Source organism: Carcharodon carcharias, chromosome 1 (genome assembly GCF_017639515.1).
Source record: "Carcharodon carcharias isolate sCarCar2 chromosome 1, sCarCar2.pri, whole genome shotgun sequence".
In the NCBI taxonomy this organism is placed as follows: Eukaryota; Metazoa; Chordata; class Chondrichthyes; order Lamniformes; family Lamnidae; genus Carcharodon; species Carcharodon carcharias.
Genome location: NC_054467.1, coordinates 201,710,178 through 201,731,652, shown reverse-complemented (window position 1 = coordinate 201,731,652; position 21,475 = coordinate 201,710,178). Strand labels below are relative to the sequence as shown.

The window sequence follows — 21,475 nt, the reverse complement described above, 5'->3', positions numbered from 1 at the left end:
GCCACTTGATAGCATTGCCCACAACATCATCAATCACTTTGCTGTTAATGGAGAGTAGACTGATGGGGCAATAATTGGTCAGATTGGATTTGTCCTGCCTTTTGTGGACATGACATACCTGGGCAATTTTCCATATTGTCAAGTAGATACCTGTGTACTGGAACAGTTTGGTAAAGTGCACAGCTAATTCTAGAGCATAAATCCTCAGTACTACAACTATGATGTTGTCAGTGCCCATAACCTTTGCTGTATCCAGCACCTTCAGCTGTTTCATGGAGTGAATCAAATTGGCTGAAGATTATCATCTGTGATGTTGGGGACTTCAGGAGGAGGCCAAAATGGATCACCCGCTCAGCACTTTTCACTGAAGATGGTTGCAAATGCTTCAGTCAGGCACGCTTTGTGATTGTTAGAATTAAATATAATTTTGCACTTTTTACACACATACTAATTGGAACTGTAAAGCTGTCAAGGAAGTGTCAAGCAGTCCAGGAATTGTCAAAGCTTCCCAGAAAGTGTCAAAGAATACTAGATGAGTTGACATGGAGGGGCAGGGGGAAAGGATGAAGGGTGGTATGGGGTGGCATGAGTTTGCACTGAGTTGGAAGGGGGGTATGAGGGGCCATGAGACATGGATAGAGGGGCATGAGCTGGCATGGGGCATGAGCTGGCATGTGGTATGAGGGGCCATGGCATGGGCAGAGGGACATGGATTAGCATAGGGAATATGAGGTACAATGCGGGTGGGTGGGCGGGTATTGGTTGACATAGGTTGGCAAGGGTGGGGCATAAGGAGTGTGTGGGGGATATGGGTTGGCATAGGTTGGCATGGATGGGGTTTAGGAGTGTGTGAGTGGAGGACGTTGAGGGTGAGGGCTGGAGAGATGTCTTTTGTTTTATTATTATTTTTTAAAACACAGTGCCTGGGCACAGAGGTAGACCTTGCACCCAACCTGCCTCCACACCCAGCAGCCTCCACACTCATTCCAGGGTCACCTTCCCCGAATCCTATTTCAGCTCCCCCACCCATCCACCCCCCAACCGAAAATCCTGCAGGTGGCCATTTTTAAAGGTCAAGTTCGCTGAGCTGGGAAACCTCATGACTCTGCAAACCTAACCTCGGGATGAAAATCTGGACCATAGACAGTTAAAATGTTAAATGCCCGACATTCTGGTGATGGTTGTACTGATTCTAGTGTTACCTTTGACGCTCAGTAGCTCACTTTTATTTTCAAATTTCCCCCTCCCTCTCCTACTTCCTGCTTGGTGTGGATCCATGAGTTGCAGCAACTCACTGCTACCTTGACGCTAGGGGTCAATCTTCATGCATTGGCCCGGACAGTAAGTCTTTAATCATGTAAAAGAGGCAATCCTTCTCAAGATAAATAGTGCCTTCATCCAATATTGATGCACACAAACTTAACAGGGTAAGTTCCTGGATTGCAATAAGGATCAGCCACTTCTAATCCAACAGCACTGGAAACAACTGTAACATCCTGACTGCTGTCCTGGTTGAAATCAGTAACACAACAACAAATGAGAATCAACCTGGGGCCCTCCAAAGTCTGTACAGCTCCATTCCACACGGGGCACCATATTGACCAACTAGACATCAGAAGAGTCATACGGAATCGAAATGTTAACTCTGTTTTTCTCTCCACAGATGCTGTTAGACCTGCTGAGTTTTTCCAGCATTTTCTGTTTTTGTACCGGAGGAGTCCACCAGCTTTACTTCTAAAAGTTCTGAATGTAGCTCTTAAATGTAAATTATGTGTTCTTTTCCCTGATCCTGGGGAAATGACAATTCACAGCTCCAGCAGCTTGCTGTTCATTTTACATATGTCTAAAATTAGTTTATTTTTTACTTCAGTGCCCAGAGAAAGTAGTGAAGGTGAATTTTAGTATGATTCTATTTTTTAAGGTCAGTCATGAAGGGTTCTCCGTTTGAAAGGAACTTACTTTCCCAAACTTGGACGCGTTTCTTGTAAGCTTCCCACAGAGCGATGTGCCTGTTTCTGAAGTATCCACATTGAGAATCAATTTTACTCTGACTCAGTCATTGTACTGCAGCATAATGGATAATAACTGTCTGCAAATCTTAAAAATGAGAGGCTTGTCAATACCCTAGGTGGCCATTCTTGTTTCTCTAATTATTTTTAGCATATTATCTCAGAGAAAGACACAGCAGGAGAAAGGAATTTAAATAGAATTTTTTTTTGTAGTGGTGAGAATAGAGGTATAGGAGTACTGTGTAGTGTGCAGTTTTGCTGATATAAGTGCTCATTGATTAACATATCAGTAATGTATTATAATTTATGTTATATATCTATGCAATTTATTCAAATTGTTACAGCCATTTTATGTGTTATTGTTTTACAAAACGCTAAGGCTACCAGCACTGGGAAAAAAATCAACAGAATTTTATATTTCAAGGTGTGACTTTTCTCACAACCACACGCCATTTTGTAATTTAATTGAATTAGTTCATTAATATGTCACTATTAGTATTATGGGCAAAGCCTAAACTCATTTTATATGTAAGTTACAACGAAGAGATAGAGCAAATTCCTATTATTCAGACTCAGATCCTAAAGATCAAAGTCGGACACACTACTGTTGTCTCTCCCCTCCACTTCCTTCCCGCCTTGCAATTAGTATTGGGGCCATTGTATCACCCAATGTTCACATGGGGTCAACTTGCATATCCTAAGTTTGGTGGTATCGGGGTGGTAATGGCATCAAAATGAGGTCAGTTGATTTATAACCTCATCATGGGCCCATTTTGACAGGGGCTATGGTTACCCTAAGTGCCTGCTGTTTCAGGTAATCGACTCCTTTAAATATGAAATTTGGGATACTTTGACAGACATGGGACCCTGATTGCAATTTTGGGAGGGAACTGATGGGAGCTGTGTACACATGGATCAGTTCCACAGACGGTGGTGCTGAAGGTGCTCAGCAAAGGTAAGCTTCCAATTACTTCTGTGGAGCCAAGGGAAGCAGGCCCAGTAATCGGAATCTAAACTTCTTTCTGGGTCCCTGCAACTTGCTGGTTTGATGGAAATGAGGCTGGTGCCTACAAATCGCAGCCCTGCCTCTACCCAGCTGGAACTGGCAACCGGTCAGCATAAGTGTCAAAATCAACCCTTATTTCTAATTAGAATGAGTTGTGTTAGCGGATTGCCATTACAATCTAGAGCCTCACAAACATGGTGCCTTCAGCAGTTTCTCTGAAGACCCTGAGCAGGGCATGAGTTCTACTGTGGCCATTGTATTCAAAGACTTTGCATGATTGAAAGCTACTTAGGAATATTTTCAACCTGTAGTAGGAAACCTAAGATTCAGATACCTGAAAACATCAGGACAGCAATACACGAGTAGCTGTTTGGTCATTAAGAGGAATACCGCTGCAATGCCGTTAAACATTTTCAGCTTATAACATACTCGACTTTGTGAATAAATGATTTTGTGTACATTTCTAAAGATTAATACTGTAAAAATGGAAACAGAGACATTAGCACAAGCAAGGTACATTTCTTAAATCACAGTATGTTGGGAATTAACTGGAAGATATCGATCTTTCATTCTTGATTTGATGCTAACACGGTACTGCAAGCCTCAAAGGGATTTTAAAAGCTTTAAAATGTCAAGTCAATGACTGTTGTGTTCATTTTAAAACATGAAGAAAGATCTATCCCTGCTGTGCTTATTTCTGTTGACATCAAGAACAAAGAATCTAAAACATGGAGGTTTGAAAGAGGTTTTTTAAAATTCAGTGGGATGGCATATACTAGAGCATTGACTTGATAATTCACAGGTTGTAAAATGTAAATTAATATTTCTGTGAGCAGCTTAGAATGGTAGCAGTCACACAGCACAAATAGAGATTCAACCCAGCTGAATATCCATTAACTTCCTCACTAATGGTGGAGGGAAACGAAACAGTTTTGACCACTGTTTAGAACAGCAATGGCACTGGCTGAGGGAGGGAGTAATTAAAAGAGGATGCATATGGAGAGAGGATTTGTTTTCCTTTACTCTTTCATGGGATGTGGGTGTCACTGACAAGACCAGCATTTACTACCCATTCCTAATTGCCCTTGAACTGAGTGGCTTTCTAGGCCATTTCAGAGGGCAGTTAAGAGCCAATCCAACTGCTGTGAGTCTGGAGTCAAATGTAAGTCAGACCAGGTAAGGATGGCAGATCTCTTCCCCTAAAGGGATATTAATGAACCAGATGAGGTTTTACAACAACCTGATAGTTTCATGGTCACCATTACTGAGACTAGCTTCATAATCAAGATTTATTAATTGAATTCAAATTCCACTTGTGGTGGAATTTGAATCCGTGTCCCCAGGGCATTAGCCTACGTCTCTGGATTACTGGTCCATCGACATTACTACTATGCCAACATCTCCCTTTTGCATATCTAAAGGAATGGGTTACGACAAAAGAACTATCTAGTGGCCTAGGGACTGGTAATTTATCAGACCTGTCAAGATCTGTAAAAATCCACATGTAAGATTTTCAGTCACATTTCTGTTCTGTACTCTATGTCCACTCAAGGCAGGTCTACATTAAAAACAATCTCTTTCAAAATATGAATATTCTTCTGCTGTAAATAAGAGGTCGTATCCTGCTCCCAGAAGCAATGCCTGGAGTGTAAAGTTGGAAATTTACCAAATTGGAGGAATAGTTTATAGGCCTCTTAATAGTTATACTGTAGGACAGAGTTCACAGGAAGAAATAAATGGGGCATGTCAGAAAGGTATTGCAATAACTATGGGTGACTTTAATCTACATGTAAATTGGGTGAATCAGATTGGCAAATGTAGCCTTGAAAATTGGTGCATGGATAGTATACCGGACAATTTCTTAGAGCAGTACATTCTAGAGTCAACCAGGGGTAGGCTATTCTAGAGCTGGTGTAAGGATTAATCAATAAACTCATAGTAAAGGAACCTATAGGTAACAGCGATAGAATTTCACATTCAGTTTGAAGGTAAGAAATCTGGGTCTAAGAATAATGTGCTTAAACCAAAATAAAGGAAATTATAAGGGTATGAAGGCAGAGTTGGCTAAAGTGAGTTGGGAAACTCAATTAAAAGTAGGACAGTAGAGATGCAGTGGCAGACTTTTGAGGAGATATTTAATTACTCCCAGCAAAGATTTATCCCAGTGAGAAAGAAAAACTCTTTGAAAAGGGTGCATCGTCCATCGCTAAATAAGCAAGTTAAGGATAGTATCAAATTGAAAGAAACACTACAAATCTGTAAATATCGGTCAAAAGATTGGACAGATTTTAAGAACCAGCAAAGAATGACTTAAAAAAAAAACCACAACCAGATCAGCCACGATCTTATCAAAGGGCCGAAAAGCATACTCCTGCTCCTAAGTCCTATGTTCCTATATTGCTATATTCCTATGCCATTTTATCCCTTTTCCCTCCAAAGTGGCCCTATTTTACTTTAATTTTTGTGCATTATCTTTTAGGGTGCTTTTTGTCTTCAGTACACCTGGCACAAAGTTCCATGCACCAGGAACATGTATCAAGATTTCAGCCTTGTATTCCCCCTCTTTTCCATTTAGTAAAAATAATGGATGCAAATTCTTAGAGGCAGTTACCTGACCACAGCTGATGTACAATATTCTGTACCATAAGTGCTAAGGATGAAAGTTTATCCTTTTAGGTTAATAATTTTTATTACTTTATTGCAATTTTTTTTCAAGCATAAAGGTCAAAGCTGCACTTCGAATTCCTCCACCAGGTCTATCACTGTGCCACTTAGTGAACTACAGCTTCACATTCTTGCTCTCCTGCACCCTGAGCCCATTTTGCTGACAGTACACAGTATGTGACCAGATAGAATAGATTTACTGCCCATTCCCATCATTCTTTCCCAAACAAACAGTGCAATGAGGTTAGGACAAGACTTTTGCCATACATAGAATCACTGGGCTGGATTTTACAGGCCACTCACGGATGGGAAAGCAGGTGGGTGGACTGTAAGTTAATGCATTGTGCCATTGACAGCATACTCACTGCTGGCCGGCCCACTCCCACTACGATTTTATGAGCAGTAAGAATGGCATCTGGTGGGCATCCTGACTGTGGCCTAATTGAGGCCCTTAAATGGGAAATTATTGCACACTTAAGGGCCTCAACCCGCCACTGCTCAGATTCAGAGGGTGCCGGGAGAAGCCTGTGTCCATCATGCAGCCCGGTAGGTTTGTCCCTGCAGGCTGCTGGCAAATTAAGAGGGTGTTGTGTCTTTTCCTGATTCTCAATGCCAATCGGAGACCCCCTCCAACAGTTTTACCCTCCTGTGTCCACCATCCCTCCTGCCTTGTCCAAATGCCTCCCCACACACCCTCACCCCTCCCCAGCCCGGTGCCTGCCTGAGGTTCCAGAAGATCCAGATTATCATTGAACACCTGCTCCTTGGCCTAGCTACAGTACCACCATTCCTGGTGGTGCTGTCAGTTCTACAGAGCTGCCAGCCTCCGATTAGCCAGCAGCTCCATGATATGGGATTTTTTCCAGGAGAGCAGCAGAAGTCTCCATTTATAATAATAAAAGACTCGTTGGCTTAAAAATTAAAGCGGGGTGAGCCAGTCAATAGGGCTCACCCCTAACATTTACACTGGGGTGCGCAAAGCCCACCCTCAGCATATAATCCAGCCCATTGAACAGTTACAGCACCGGAGGTCATTCAACCCATCTTGTCCATGCCTGCTCTTTGTAAGAGCTATTCAGCTAGCCCCACCCCCTGCCATTTCCCCATAGCCCTGCAATTTTTTATCTTTAAATAATTATCTAATTCTCTTTTGCTCAAAACAATTAAGCCTGCCACCATTACACTTTCTGGCAGTGCATTCCAGCTTCTAACCACTTGCTGCACAGAAAAACTTTTCTTCATGTCATCTCTAGTTCTTTTGCCAATCAGTGTCCTCTAGTTCTCAACCTCTCTGCCAATAGGAAGCTTTTCCCTATTTACTCTGTCTAGACCCCTCACGATTTTGAACACCTCCATCAAATCTGCTCCTCATCCTTCTTTAAGGTGAACAGCCCCAACTTTGCTAAGATCCATGTAACTGAAGCCTCTCACCCCCAGAACCAATCTTGCAAATCTTTTCTGCACCCTCTCCAATGCCTTCACATCCTTCCTAAACGCAAATAAAATTACAGTTGTTTCAAAAATGCAAGGCCCAATTAAACTTTTATTTAAAAAGAAGTGAACAGTGCCGTTACATGTAAAAGCAGAAAGTAGCCGAGAGGATTACAGTCAGAGTGCTTCCAGACACTCAAAACTCCAAACCTCATTTATGATGATGTTCCTTTGGCCTCAGCTATTAAAGCAGAGAGATTTGGATGTCCAAATGCACTGATCACTAAGAGCTCGTGGGATCAAAAAGGCAAACAAATGTTCAGCTTTATTTCAAGGAGCTTTACTATGAATGCAACCAAGTGATGCTTAATTTATACAGTCTTGTTCAGAATCACTCTGGAGCACTTTGTTCAGTTCTGGGCAGCCTACCTCAGGAAGGATATTATGTCTTAAAAAGAGTGCAGCACAGATTCACGAAAATTATTTTAAAATTAAGGGGTTAAATGATGAGACAGTTAGTCTAAACTTAGTTTGTATTTTATTGAGGTTAGAAGGTTATGGGTGATTTAATTGAGGCATTTAAAATTATAAAGGAACCTGATAGGTTAGATAAATATAATAAAGGTACAGGACAAAAGGAGGCTATTTGGCCCATCATGCTTGTGACAACTTTTTGAAAGAACAATCAATTAGTTCCAATGCCGTAACAAAAATAAAAATACCTAGAAAAAATCAGCAGGTCTGACAGCATCTGTGGAGAGGAACATAGTTAGCGTTTCGAGTCTGTATGACTCTTCAACAGAACTACAGAAAAATAGAAAAGAGGTGAAATATAAGCTGGTTTAAGGTGGGGTGGGACAGGTAGAGCTGGATAGAGGCCTAGTGATAGGTGGAGATAGGCAAAGATGTCATAAACAAGAGGACAAAGGGGTACTGAAGATGGTGATATTCCAATGTTCCAATGCGGTGCCATTTTCCCATAGCCCTACAAATTTTTCCCCTTCAAGTATGTAGTAATTGAAGGTATAGCCTTTCCTACTGTCTATCGGGGTCATGTGATTGTTCTTGGAGGTTCCAACCAATGAGCCCTAAGCGCAGGTAATCGGCGGGGGTGTGGGGGGGGAGCGCGGGGTTTTTGTCGCAGACCTACTTCAAGCATGTAGTGTCTGAAAAGCTCTCTGTAATAATGTTATCTGTTTCTGGTTGAAACCTGTCCAGTACATCAAGTCATTACATTTGGCAACAAGGGTAAAATACCTCCAACACTGCACCTCGCCACGTCAATATGAGTTCATTGGATCTTAAGCAAAAAGAAAAGGCTACTCATCAGTCATGCCATGCTTCAGCAGAATTGATCCTCATGATGCGACTAAGGAAGACTGGAGCCAGTATGTACAGCGCCTTGATTTTTATTTCGTAGCAAACGAAATTACTGCAGAGGAAAAGCAGAAGGCAATCCTTCTGAGTGTATGTGGTAACAAAACATACAATCTCATCCTCAACCTGATGGCCCCAAACATGCCCAATTCTAATTCCTTTAATGAATGAATGACCTCGTGAACATGCATTTCTAGCCAAAGTCATGCTTAATTCCATGGTAAGGGTCCCAGGAGAATCCATCGCAACGTTTATAGCGAAGTTGAAGCAATTGACTGAACACTGCGATTTCGGCGAGACACCCAATGATATGCTGTGCCCCGCCGGTCCCCAATTAGTTTGTGGAGTTCACGACTACACCATTCAGAGCTGTTTACTTGCAGAAGTCAACATCGATTTGAGGTGTACCATTGAAATAGCACTAGCCATGGAAAGTGCTGTGAGAGACTTGCAGGCTTTACAACACGTACAACATGGCTCTGTTCTTCATGTGGGGTGAGAACCTACCGCCGGGCATGGCACAAAAACCAAACATACAGCAGCAAAGCAAGAGGCAAGTCTATTGTTAGAAAAACCAAAAGGCCTAGTAGAAACATTTCAGCAGCGACTACAAGGTTAATCTGTTATAGATGTGGGGTGACCATGTGGGGACACCTGGAAATTCAAGGAGGCAGAATATCATTACTGCCGTAAGAAAGGTCACGTACTAAAGCAAAGCAGGGCAAAATCGAAACAGCCCATAAGACAGCAAACCAATATGATTGAATTGAATAATACAACAGAACCTGAAGCTGCCGATACCAACATCTATTCCCTGTATAATGTCACCGCTGTACATTCCAAGTGCCAGAAATTACATACCTGGGTCACAGGGTGGATGCCATGGGTTTGCATCAAGTAGAAGAGAAAGTTCAGGCAAATAAAGAAGCGCCCTCACCATCCAATGTAACCAAACTCAAGTCTTTTCTGATGATCAACTATTATAACTGCTTCTTCTCAAACTCGTCAACTGTGTAAGCACCATTACACTTGTTGTTAAAAAAAAATCATCGTTGGTCGTGGAATTCACAACAGGAAGAAGCCTTTGTGAAAGTTACAAAGTTATTACATTTTTCATGTTTATTGGTACACAATGACTCATCGAAAGAATTGGCATTAACAATTGAATGTGTCTCCTTATGGTGGAAGAGCTGTATTATCACATAGAATGGAAGATGGATCAGAAAGGCCTTTGGCTGTCTCCAGAACCCTCTCCAAAGCCGTAAAGGATTATTCCCAGCTAGAAAAGGAATGTTTATCAGTGGTTTTCAGAGTGAAGAAATCCCACCAGCACCTACATTTCACCATTGTGTCAGACCAAAAACCATTAATGGGTTCATTCAGCAAGGAAAAAGCCATTCCACCAATAGCATCAGCCAGAGCTCAACGTTAGGCTTTGATATTATCTGCATATAAGTATACCTTTATGTATTGTCCTGGCTTACATATTGCAATGTGGACGCACTCAGTTATCTCCCGTTATCAGATAGCACTGTACATGCTCCAGTGCCACAAGAAATTGTGCATGTGCTGAATTTCTTGGATTCTTCACCTGTGTGTGTGAAGCAAATTAGAAATTGGATAAAAAGAGATCCAATTTTGTCAAAAGGCCGAGACCTTGGCCTGAATTTCATGCTTGGCATGTGCGGAAGCAGATGTGAAATGTGCATCTGTCCACAAAAGCCTCAGCACTACCGAGGGGGGCTGGAAGAGGGCAGGCACTGACAAAAGTGAGGGTGCAGGTGGGTGCTTCTAGCGAGCTCTCTGTAGGCAGACAGCTGCTATGGAGCTGCCTGAGGGAGCTGCAGACCTGTAAAAGTTAAATGCTGCAAACTGTGTCTAGGCAGCACATTCAAGCATCTGACAGCAGAACTCAAAAAACATCAGGGGCAGCTTTTTCTGGTCGGCGAGCAGGAGAGGGGCCAGCTCACTGACGCGTAAAATGATGCGGGGCAACATTGGGCATGCATCCCGACGTCTCCCCACATCATTTAGATTTTCTGTTCGGCGGGCACGCAGCCAACTCGACTGCGCACCTGCCGACCTGTCAGCAGCCTATTAAGGCCGTTAAAAAAGTAATTGAAATGATTAATGGACCTGCTTGTCCAACTTTAAGGTTGGCAGGCAGGCAAAGAGCCCAGGCGACCTTCTGAAAAAAAAACCTCATCTATGGGCAGGATGAGGTTTCATGAGGGATTTAAAATTTTCAGAACATTTTTAAATAAAAGTAATGGACATGTCCCAGTTCAGGTGACAGTGTCACATGAGAGGACATGTCAGGAAAAAATTTTCTAACCTTTAAAAAATTTTTATAACTTCAACCGATCTCCCTGACGCAGCACTTAGCCTCAGGGAGATCAGTGCACTCTTTCATGTGCAGGTGCGAAAGAGTGCACTCTTGGCTCAGGGAATCCCCCCACCGCCTGCACAGGGAGCACATAGTGCTTCCTGGCGACGTCACGCTGGGCGGACCTTAATTGGCCCGACCACATAAAATGGTGGCGCATCCCCAACTGGGGGGTGCCTATCGGGAACCTGCCGACCCGCGACCGCCCACCTGCTCCCACACAATGGGGGGAAAATGCTGTCCCAGATATCATTTTTTATTATATTTCATCCCGCCCTTAGATGAGGTTTCATTAAAAATAGGGGGCCCCCCAGTCTGTTTTGCCCATGCAATGAGTGTGAAGTCGCACAGGCAATGTAAAACTGTGGGCAGTAGGATTTTTAATGGCCTAAATTGGCCCTTTAATTGTCGGTGGGCATGGCTCTGACTCCCACGTGCGTCCTTCAGCCTCAATATTGCTCACATGTGCGATGACGTCGGGACACACTCCTGACATCATTTTGCTCAATTTCATCTGCGTTCAGGTCAGGCACATACCCGCCCAATCAACATAAGATTCTGGCCCTTGTAATGCAAGGGTGCACAAATTTACCAGTGTCTGAAGAGATGAGACCATTTCATGCCTGAAAGACAGGATTAAGTTGTCAAGATGGAATCTTGTTGTGGGGATCAAGAATTGTCATCCTTTCGCAAGGAAGAGAACCACTCTTGACAGAGTTTCACATTGTGCAACTAGGCATATCTAGGATGAAAATTCTTGCGCGAAGCTATGTCTGGTGGCCAGGCAATAACAGTGACGTTCAAAGCATGATCAAGCACTGTCTCCATTGTCAGCAACAACATAAGTTGTCTCTTTCAGCTCCACTGCATCAATGGAAGTGGCCTGGTTGACCCCGGGTTAGACTACATATTTATTATGTCGGACCATTCTTAGATACCACGTTTTTATTGATCGTAGGTACGCATTCTAAATGGATTTGTATGAAGTCAGATCACCGACTTCGAGTGTAATTATCGAAAAGCTGTGTCAATGCTTTAGTGTACATGGCCTACCAGAAGTCATCATTTCTGATAATAGTATAGTCTTTGCTAGTACAGAGTTTCAGAGATTCATGAGTTTAAATGGAATCAGACATATTAAAACAGTATCTCATCATCCCTCATCAAATGGCTTAGCTAACAAAGTTGTGCAAATCTGGAATGAAGAGGTTATCAGAAGGGTCTCTAGAAATTCGGCTTTCCCACTTGCTTCTCAATTACCATAGAACACCTCATTCAACTATGGGTTCAACACCTTCTGAATTATTGATGAAACGATGCCTATGTACAAGGTTAAGTCTGGTGTTTCCAAACTTAAGAGGGGAAGGTAAAGAGGAATCAGAGTAATCAAAAATTAAATCACGATATTCATAGCAAAGCATGAGGATTTTACTGTAGGAGACACAGCTTTCATGCCGAATTTTGGAAGTGGACTTTGTTGGCTTCCTGGTGTAATTGTCTCCGAAACTGGCCCCTTGTCCTTCCAGGCGGAAGTGGAAGACCGAATTGTTCAAAAACATGTGGATCATCTTAAGAATAGAGAGACATTCCAACAACCAGCTATTCCGCCTATGATTAATGTTGGGCCATTAATCCCTGAGGTGACACATCGACCCAAAATAGACATGCCCAATGTCTCTGTAGAGTTGCCAAAGCCTGAACTGCCACTTTCTAATGATGTATCTGATGCTGCAGTTCCTGGTCATGTCAATCTAGTGGAAGAACCTCAAGTGGTAGAGCTATGCCGTTCTAACCGAATAAGAAAATTACCTCAGAGACTTGATCTTTAATCACCTGAGTTGTAAATATGTATATGTTGTTGTGGGATTTTCAAATGTTCTCTGTAAATAGAAACTATAAAAAAACTATAGGGGGAGGAAATGAAATAATTGAAGGTATAGCCTTTCCTACTGTCTATCGGGGTTATGTGATTGTTCTTGGAAGCTTCAACCAATGAGCCCTAAGCGCAGGTAATCCAGGGCCGGTGGGGGGAAGGGCTGGGGCTTTCTTGTTGAGGACGGTTTAAGCATGTAGCATCTAAAAAGCTCTCTGTAATAAAGTTGACCTGTTTCTGGTTGAAACCCGTCCGGTACGTCAAGTCATTACAAAGTATTCATCAAATTTTCTTTTAAAAGCTCCTATTGAATATTCTTCCACCAGATCATAATTGACCATTGCGTAACTAATGTTTTCCTTCTGTTAGCTTTGCTTCTTTTGCCAATTACCTGAAATCAGCAATCCCCTTGCCACTGGAAGCAGTTTCTCCTTAATTAATGTATCAAAGACCTTTGTTAACAAACACCTCCACTAAATCAGAAAATGCTGGAAAACCTCAACAGGTCTGACAGCATCTGTGGAGAGAAAAACAGAGTTGACATTTCAAGTCTGTATCACCCTTCTTCAGAGCTACAGAGAAGTAGAAATGTGATTAAATTTATACTGTTTAAGGGGGATAGAGCAGGTGAAGCTGGATAGAAGGCCAGCGATAGGTGGGGGCAAAGGAGAGATTGACAAAGATGCCATGAACAAAAGGGCAAAGGGAGTGTTAATGGGAGTGGTAAGGGCTAAAATAGGTGCTGACAGTGGCATAAAGGTAGGAAAGCAGAATGTCATAATAGCAGGACAAAGGTAAGCACTCTGAGAAGAACAACATGAACAAGTGACAATGGCCCTTGTGGTGTTGGGATGGAGGGAGGGGGTGACGGCAAAGGATTGAAAATGGGATAAAAAGAGGGGAATAAAAAAGTGGATAAAACAACGAATAAAAATAAAAATGAATAAAAATAGGTGAAAAAAAATGAATTTTGAAAGAAGGGATTAAAAAAAAGGGGTGAAGATGGAGGAGAGAGTTCATGGTCTGAAGTTGTTGACTCAATGTTAAGTCTGGAAGGCTGTAAAGTGCCTAATTGGAAGATGAGGTGCTGTTCCTCCAGTTTGCATTGAGCTTCACTGGAACATTGCAGCAGGCCAAGGATGGGCATGTGGGCATGAGAGCAGGGTGGTGTGTTGAAATGGCAAGCGGCACGGAGGTCTGAGTCATGCTTGTGGACAGACCGAAGGTGTTCCGCAAAGTGGTCACCCAGTCTGCATTTGGTCTCTCCAATGTAGAGGAGACACATTGGGAGCAGCAAATGCAGTAGACTAAATTGAGCGAAGTGCAAGTGAAGCGCTGCTTCACCTGAAAGGAGTGCTTGGGCTCTTGAACAATGAGGAGGGAGAAGGTAAAAGGGCAGGTGTTGCACTTTCTGCAATTGTTTGGGAAGGTGTTATGGAAAGGGGATGAGGTGTTGGGGCTGATGGAGGAGTAGACTGGGTGCCCCAGAGAGAATGGTCCCTGCAGAATGTTAACCGGGGTGGGGGGGGTGGCTGTGGTGAGGGGAAGATGTGTTTGGTGGTACCCTCAATGCTTTGTTTGTGTGCATACACCGTCAGGTCTCACTGTTCCTGTTCCTGCCCTGGTTTTAAAATGGTACCATTCATTCCATATTGTCTCTCCTCATTCTTCCTATTAAAACATTTCCCTTTATTGGCATTGTCACTGGACTAGTGTTCCAGAAGACCCAGGGTTTGAATCCCACCAAGGCAGATGGTGAAATTTGAATTCAATAAAAATCTGGAGTTAATAGTCTGATGATGACCACGAAACCATTGTGTAAAAACCCACCTGGTTCACTAATGTCCTTAAAGGAAGGAAATCTGCCCTCCTTACCTGGTCTGGCCTACATGTGACCCCAGACCCACAGCAATGTGGTTGACTCTTAAATGCCCTCTGAACAAGAGCAATTAGGGATGTGCAATAAGTGCTGGCCCAGCCAGTGATGCCTACATCCCATAAACAAATAAAAAAAATTTAAATTTCATGTGCCATGTGTCCATCCACTTCAACAGTCTATATTCACCTGTAATTTGTAATGTGTTCCCATCCTTCTCTTTGTAAACTTTGAAATCAAAGTTAAACACCCATGTCCAGGTAATTAATATACATCAAAACGAGCAATATTCCTATACCAGCCTCTGGGGACACCACTGTATACTTCCGTCAATTCTGAACAACAACCGTTCACCACTATTCTCAGTATTACAATTGTTCCCTCAGAAGAACAGGCTTCTTGATGAGTAACCTTGGTCATCCAATTTGTGGCAAAGTCAATGAGCTAAGAGCAGGCTGGCTGCTCCCAGGAGAGAATTTAATGGGCGTCTGCTATCCATTTTCTTTCTTTAAAAAGACATTCTGACGAGTCCATTAACTGTTTGTATTGGCATAAGGGTAAAACTCTGCTTCTAAATTATTCAAGCATTGCTTGTAATTTAAATTTACATTCTCCTTTATCATTTTGGCCTTTGTTGCATCTGTGAAGAATAGCATCACATTGGTAGATTATCCTGGGAGCAATCACTGCTAGTAACTAAACTACTTTTCACGGATGTTCTTTGTAGAATTCCTATAAGACGTGACTAAAATGCGTATTCAAATAATTAAAATTGGCATTAGAAAGTTTTGCATTACTTTAGAGGGTTTTTGCACTTTATAATAATTGGTAAGTGGTAACCACTGGTGACATGACACACTGTTAAGCAGTGGCTTGACAATTTCCTGAGAAAGGCATGCATGTCTGCTCATGTGTGCGTGGAATGTAACATGCACTAAGTTCTTTTACTGATGTGCAATGGGTAACAATGGGCTCCTGCAGTTTTCTTGCTTGAAATATCTTCTCAGGCAGAGAGATTTCCCTAAAATTAGCTACAGGTGCATTCCTCCAGTTGAGTGGCAGGGTGGGCGCAAGCAGTGTCATGGAGGTTTGCTTCTCCTACAAGTTAGCATGCTGAGCAGTTGAGCCATACTCAGGACTGAGAACCTTAGCTGAATTTCCTCCTTCCTATTTCAGTGCTCCTTAAACTGATTGTTATACCCCTACTTCTACACTGGCTGAAATCAGCTAAGTGCACTCAGCCCAGAGAACTTCCTGTTCTGTGTGGCTCGGTTCTGCACTGGGAGGGCAGCTATCAAATGAGCCATTAGAAGAGCCTTGCAATTTCTATCTAATAATACCAAAGCTTAGTTCTTCATAGCATATTTGGAACAGCATTCACAGAAATGTTTTAAGAAGAATAGATAAGAAAAGTGGAAGCTCTTTTGCTCCTTGTGTCTAAGGAACATAATTATATGATACCAAATAACTCCAAAATATTGGCACCTCTGGTTAGAAGGTTTATACAAGATGACTAATTCATTCATTTGTACACTTATACTGAGCAGGCATAAATGCTGATATTTCCCAGATGCAGTCAGGTCAACTGAGAACATGAGTTTTTCTTTCTTTATGTAATTATTTAAGGCAAAACATTTCTAACATGCAATACAGAGGTTGAACTGGTCAGTGAGTGAGAGAATACTAGTAAGAAATACAGATCTACCAAGAAAGAGAGAGAAAGGACAACTCCAACTCTTGTCCTTCCTGGAGCCAATTCCAGATAGAAGAATTCCTGACAATTACTATTTCTTTCATCCAGGAGAAATTGGCTCCGGCAGCGGAAAAGGATTGGAAATGTTCTTCTTTAAGTTCTTTCTTCCTGTGTAATTGTAATATTGTTTTGATTTGCTAGTGTTATTTTTCTGACGAGAATACCAACTATATGAACAATTATTTTCTTTCTCATTTGATGAACAGCCTATTAGCCGACACTCTGTGAATTTGGGATGCAAGTCTGTTAAAATGGGTGAAAAATTGAAATGTTGTTACACTGTAACTGATGTCTGTCTGCCGTCATGCACTTAATCATGTTTTTTTAAGCATTCATTGCATACATTACATTACTGTTAACCATGTGTTTGTAATCTTATATGCCTTTGCAAGGCTTCATCCATTTCCTTAAGTTTATTTTCTTGTTTTTCAATTGCAAGTATTGCTTTTGACTGATGCTGTGTTTGGTACTTTTCCCCCTCCAAAAAACAAAAATTCTCTTCTTCTTTTGTCATTCGATCAAAAACCAAACCAAGCAGAGACAGTCATAACCCGCAGTCTCAGGCTGTAGGAAAAGTATCCATAACAATGAAATGGAGAAAACGGTCCAGTGCGTAAGTTCTGTCAATTAGAAGTTAAAGTGTGATCTGATGGCGTCATGTAACAAGCTCAACGATTGGTTGCATGACATGCCGTCAAGTTTCGTGGAGGTGCTGTGAAAGCATTTTTCTTGGATGTTGTATCAGTTAATGATTGGCCAGTCATGATCACATGTGCCTTTTGACTGTGTGCTGCCACTATTCTTGCTGTGCTCATTTTAGTTTAGTGTTTGCAGTGGTTCTTTTAATAATTATTATTTCTTTTTATTTTAATTTTTCTTTTAGTCCTGTCAGCTTTCTTCGCTTCTTTAGATGTCACATAAAACATTGATTCCCAATCCTTTTTTAAAAATAAATAAAAATGAGGTTTACCTGTATAATAAAATGTGTGGTCAGTTTCTTTGCACTGAAACTATTGTGATTTGTTTATTTTTTGGAGGAGGGGGCCTTTTTCATTTGAAGTGCCTAGGACAAAAAATATAGTTGGATGCTAGCAGTCGTAAATCCAAACTTACACAAACAAGATCAAAATGGCCAATGCGTGCCTAACAATTCCAGCAATTTCAGATTCATTTTCAGTAGTATGTAAAAACATTCAGAACAAAAGTGCTTTTTTTGTGCAACTGAAAAAGGGTCCTTTGAAATTGTTTTTTTATTTTTGCTGTTGTAATTGTTCGATTGCTGTGTACGGTTTGCTCTTTGTTTAACCAACAGTGTGGGAACCTGCCAGCATGGATTGATATTCCGCATGTCACTTCCACTAAAAGTGGATCATTGCAGTTCTACTTTCTATTGTTTTAAAAGTGTAAGCGGAATCTGCCTGCTAGCTGTAGACAGAACTGCTGTGAGATTTTTCTTTGGATTAATATTATCTCTAATGTTTAATATAGCATTGCACTTTTTAAAACATGTAATATAAATTCTTAAAGAGACAGTATCCCTATTTTTGTGGTCAACCCAGGCTGAATGCTAAAACTGTTTGTATTCAACTTTTTTTAAGCTTGTCCTTTCAAATACTGCAGCCTTTTCAAAATGTTTTGTGACTTCTGTTCTTCTCACCTGTCCTAGCACTTTAAAATGAGCTCTTGCTTTGGATTTCTTTCGGGTCTGCAGTATCTCCTCTCCCTGATCAAAGGCCGGGTAGTGAGCTGTTCCAAATTTTCTCTTGGTATCAATTTACCATGGTGATTTTTCTTTTAATCTTTCAATAGCTTCAACCATTATCCTACTCTTAATGCTGTAGTAACGTTCCAGATTTAGCTTTTATAAGTAAATACATTTTAAATATATTTTATATGCCTCTATAAGGGCCCTTCTCACTCACCTACTTTCAAGGCTTAAGTGTCCAAGGTTCCTCTGTCTTTCCTCAAAATTCAATCATCTGCCAATAAGAATCAGTTGTGTGCACCTTGCTCGCACCATCTCCAGTGTTTGGATTCTTCCCTTATATTTCCTTAAACAAACTGGATTCAAGCTGAGTTCTCACACAAAGTTTCAGCACATAATTTTCAAACTCATATTCCTGCTGATATCAGCAATATACATCCACATTTCCTTTTGCTCTATTCAGTACTACTTCAGTAGAACTGGCAGCAGCAATTTGATTGACAAACACCACATGTCCTGTCAAGCTACCTGTCCTTGGTTGTAGTCGACTAGAGTCCTGCACATTCCAGAACTGAATAATTTAATACTCACTGAAAGACCCACATATTAATTGTCATTTTTCTGTCATACACATTGTGTACTACTGCTCCAGGTAGTCAAGTATATAGCATGATATAGTTACAAAGTATTTACAGCGCAGGAACAGGTCATTTGGCCCAACAGGTGCATGCCAATGTTTATGCTCCATACAAACCTCCTTTCACCCTTCTTCATCTAACCCCATTAACATATCTTTCTATTCATTCTCATCATATGTTTATCTAGCTTTCCTTTAAATGCATATGTGCTAGTCACCTCAACCACTCCTTTTAGAGTGAATTGCACTCTCCCTGGGTAAAGACGTTTCTCCTGAGTTCCCTAGTGGATTTATTGGTACTATCTTACATATGTAGCCTCTAAATCAAGGGCTTTGCCAATGCAGAAATTATTTGGGTGCTTACTGTACTCATCAAAAACATTACTCTCATGCAGTCAAGCCAAACTTAAAATACATGTAAGTTATACAAACCATCTGATATTTTGAAAAGGCTGAAGGCTTCATAAAAGGTATGTTTTGTAGATGCAACCCCCGGACTTTCAGATTGAAGGCAGAAAAAGCAGGATGCTGTTTCTTTAGATTATAGTTGCAGTAAAACACGATTGGTGTAGATCTTTTACTCTATCACACTCCCATCTCTAATCTGCCTTGTCTTGTCTTCGTCTTTTAGGGCGGAAACTGGAGAGGACCGCATGTACAAAAAAATAATAAAAGTACTGTTAAATAAACCTTTGGACATATCAGCATACGCCAATCAAGCTGAAGACTTCTTCAGACTTTTATCTTTGACTGCTCTGATTGTTTAGACTGTTAAGTCTCTTCAAAATGTATCACTTCTGCTGAAGGATGAGTTTTGAACGCCTGGAAGGAGAAAATATAAAAAAAAAGATACTAGGAGCTTGTAGAGCAACAAGTTGATAAGGAGTGCCTGTTGTCATCATGGATACAGTTGCCATGGTCACACATGGTAACAGTCACTATAAGTATGTGTCATTCCTTAGGTATTTTAGGGACCAAAGGACCAAACTTTTTATTGCAGACTTGTAGTCGTATGTAAATTATGGATTTCTTTCCTTCTCACACTGTTCCTAAAACAGTCTGAAGAGTTTATCTTGAATTGTAAAAAAGTAAAGTAATAATAATGATAATACTTAACTGCTTTTAAATAAGCAAGATTGTAGTTCTTTGATACTTTGGGAGGCACTTTGGTATCATTAATTCAAGTAAGTAGTTTTCATATGGTTTTCTGTAACTTTCATGAGGACTGAAATTTGAGATTGGCTTAACTGTGATCTGTGGGAAGCAAAAAAAATCTTACTGAGCGAGGACTATTTTGGAAATAGGATTATTGCTTGAAAATGGTTCATTGTGTTCTTAACCTTCCCTTAAAAAAAGAAACTCAATAGATGTACAGAATAATAAAAAAAACTTTTAAATTACCGATATAAAAATATAAAAAAATTAGACATAAAAATGCAAAAAAATAGAGGTTAGCGTTACTGCTAAAAATAAGAAATCCTGTAGAATTGTAATTTTGTAGAATTTAGATGAGCATATGTTCATATACTGCCACTTGCTATCTGATCCTGTTAAATACTGACAGAAGATAAGCTACACTGGCAGCTCCTTGACTGCAATCATTCCAGCTACGATTAAAAAAGAATTAAAAATATATTAAAAAACACACAAAAATTGAAACTATTGTAAACATTGCAGCAAAACGCGGATGTAAATATCCAACAAGTTAGTGAGGACCTGGACCGACACGCATCAGTCTGGAAAACCTGCTTGACATCATTAGGACCTGTTCTCAGCAAAACTCTTAACCAACCTCCATCCATGATGATAGTACCCTCTCGTGTTCAAAAAACTAAGTAAACTTCAGGGCCAGTGTAAAGTCCTGACTCCCAACAAACTAACATTGACTCAGTATTTCAAAAGAAATAACACAAAAAGAGAATCTCTGCTGTTTACAGGAGGTACAAAAAAAACAGAGAACATTTAAAAGGTTCTGGCTCTGTTTTATGTAAATAAATTTGCATATTTTGTAGGACTTTTACTGTACTGATTGAGAAAAAAAAGGAAACTATTTAATGAAAGCACGGTATTTATCTTTGGTAACTGATGCAATGGAGCAGTTGAAACAAAAAGCACTGTGTTGATTGCTGTAAAATCTGGAACCAATTTATTTATGAATTATTTATTCACTTTATTTATTGTTCTTTCAGGAGGATGTCATGTTTTAAGTTAATTTACAAATACCAGCATTATGGCTGGCTGCTGCATTGTTTTATGATGCTTTTTTTATTTATTCCTTGTAGGAGGTTTTTAAAAAATGCATTCATTTTGATATTTTTTTCAATTTCTATCCACTGTTTCCTTTTTCTGTAATTTTAGTTTCTGTCATACTTTATCAAAAGATAAGTGCTGTATACCTATATCCAGTGTGGCATACAGTTATTACAAGACTGCTCTCTTCACTCTCAATTACCTGGAAACAATTGTAATCTTCATGTAAGTACTGGATGACGCTTTTCAGCTTAGCCCTAAATAAAGCACAGTTTAAGAAAAAGCATCTTGGCCTCTTTTGGGTCTGTTCACATTGCCACTGGCTGCACAAGTAGAGTCGCATGCAATTTCTCACATACAGCTTTGCTACCTTAAAACTGACTGAAAGATTGCCCTATCTTTAGAGAAGCTACAAGCTGTGAAAAATTGTTCACTAATGAACAAAGGTCTCCCTGACAACCCCAGAACTAACAATGGAGGGTAAATACATTCTCAAGGCAATCAAGTT

At 40.7% G+C, this 21,475-nt stretch overlaps 1 protein-coding gene across 1 annotated transcript in view; it reads left to right on the top strand.

The window, feature by feature from the left end:
• celf4 (CUGBP, Elav-like family member 4) overlaps positions 1 to 19,412 on the top strand; it is a 1,275,411-nt gene extending 1,255,999 nt beyond the window's left edge. The window contains exon 13 of the mRNA XM_041191287.1: positions 19,349 to 19,412. The gene's annotated coding sequence lies outside the window, so the exon portion shown is untranslated. The remainder of the gene's footprint in view (positions 1 to 19,348) is intronic.
• Positions 19,413 to 21,475: the final 2,063 nt, after the last annotated feature.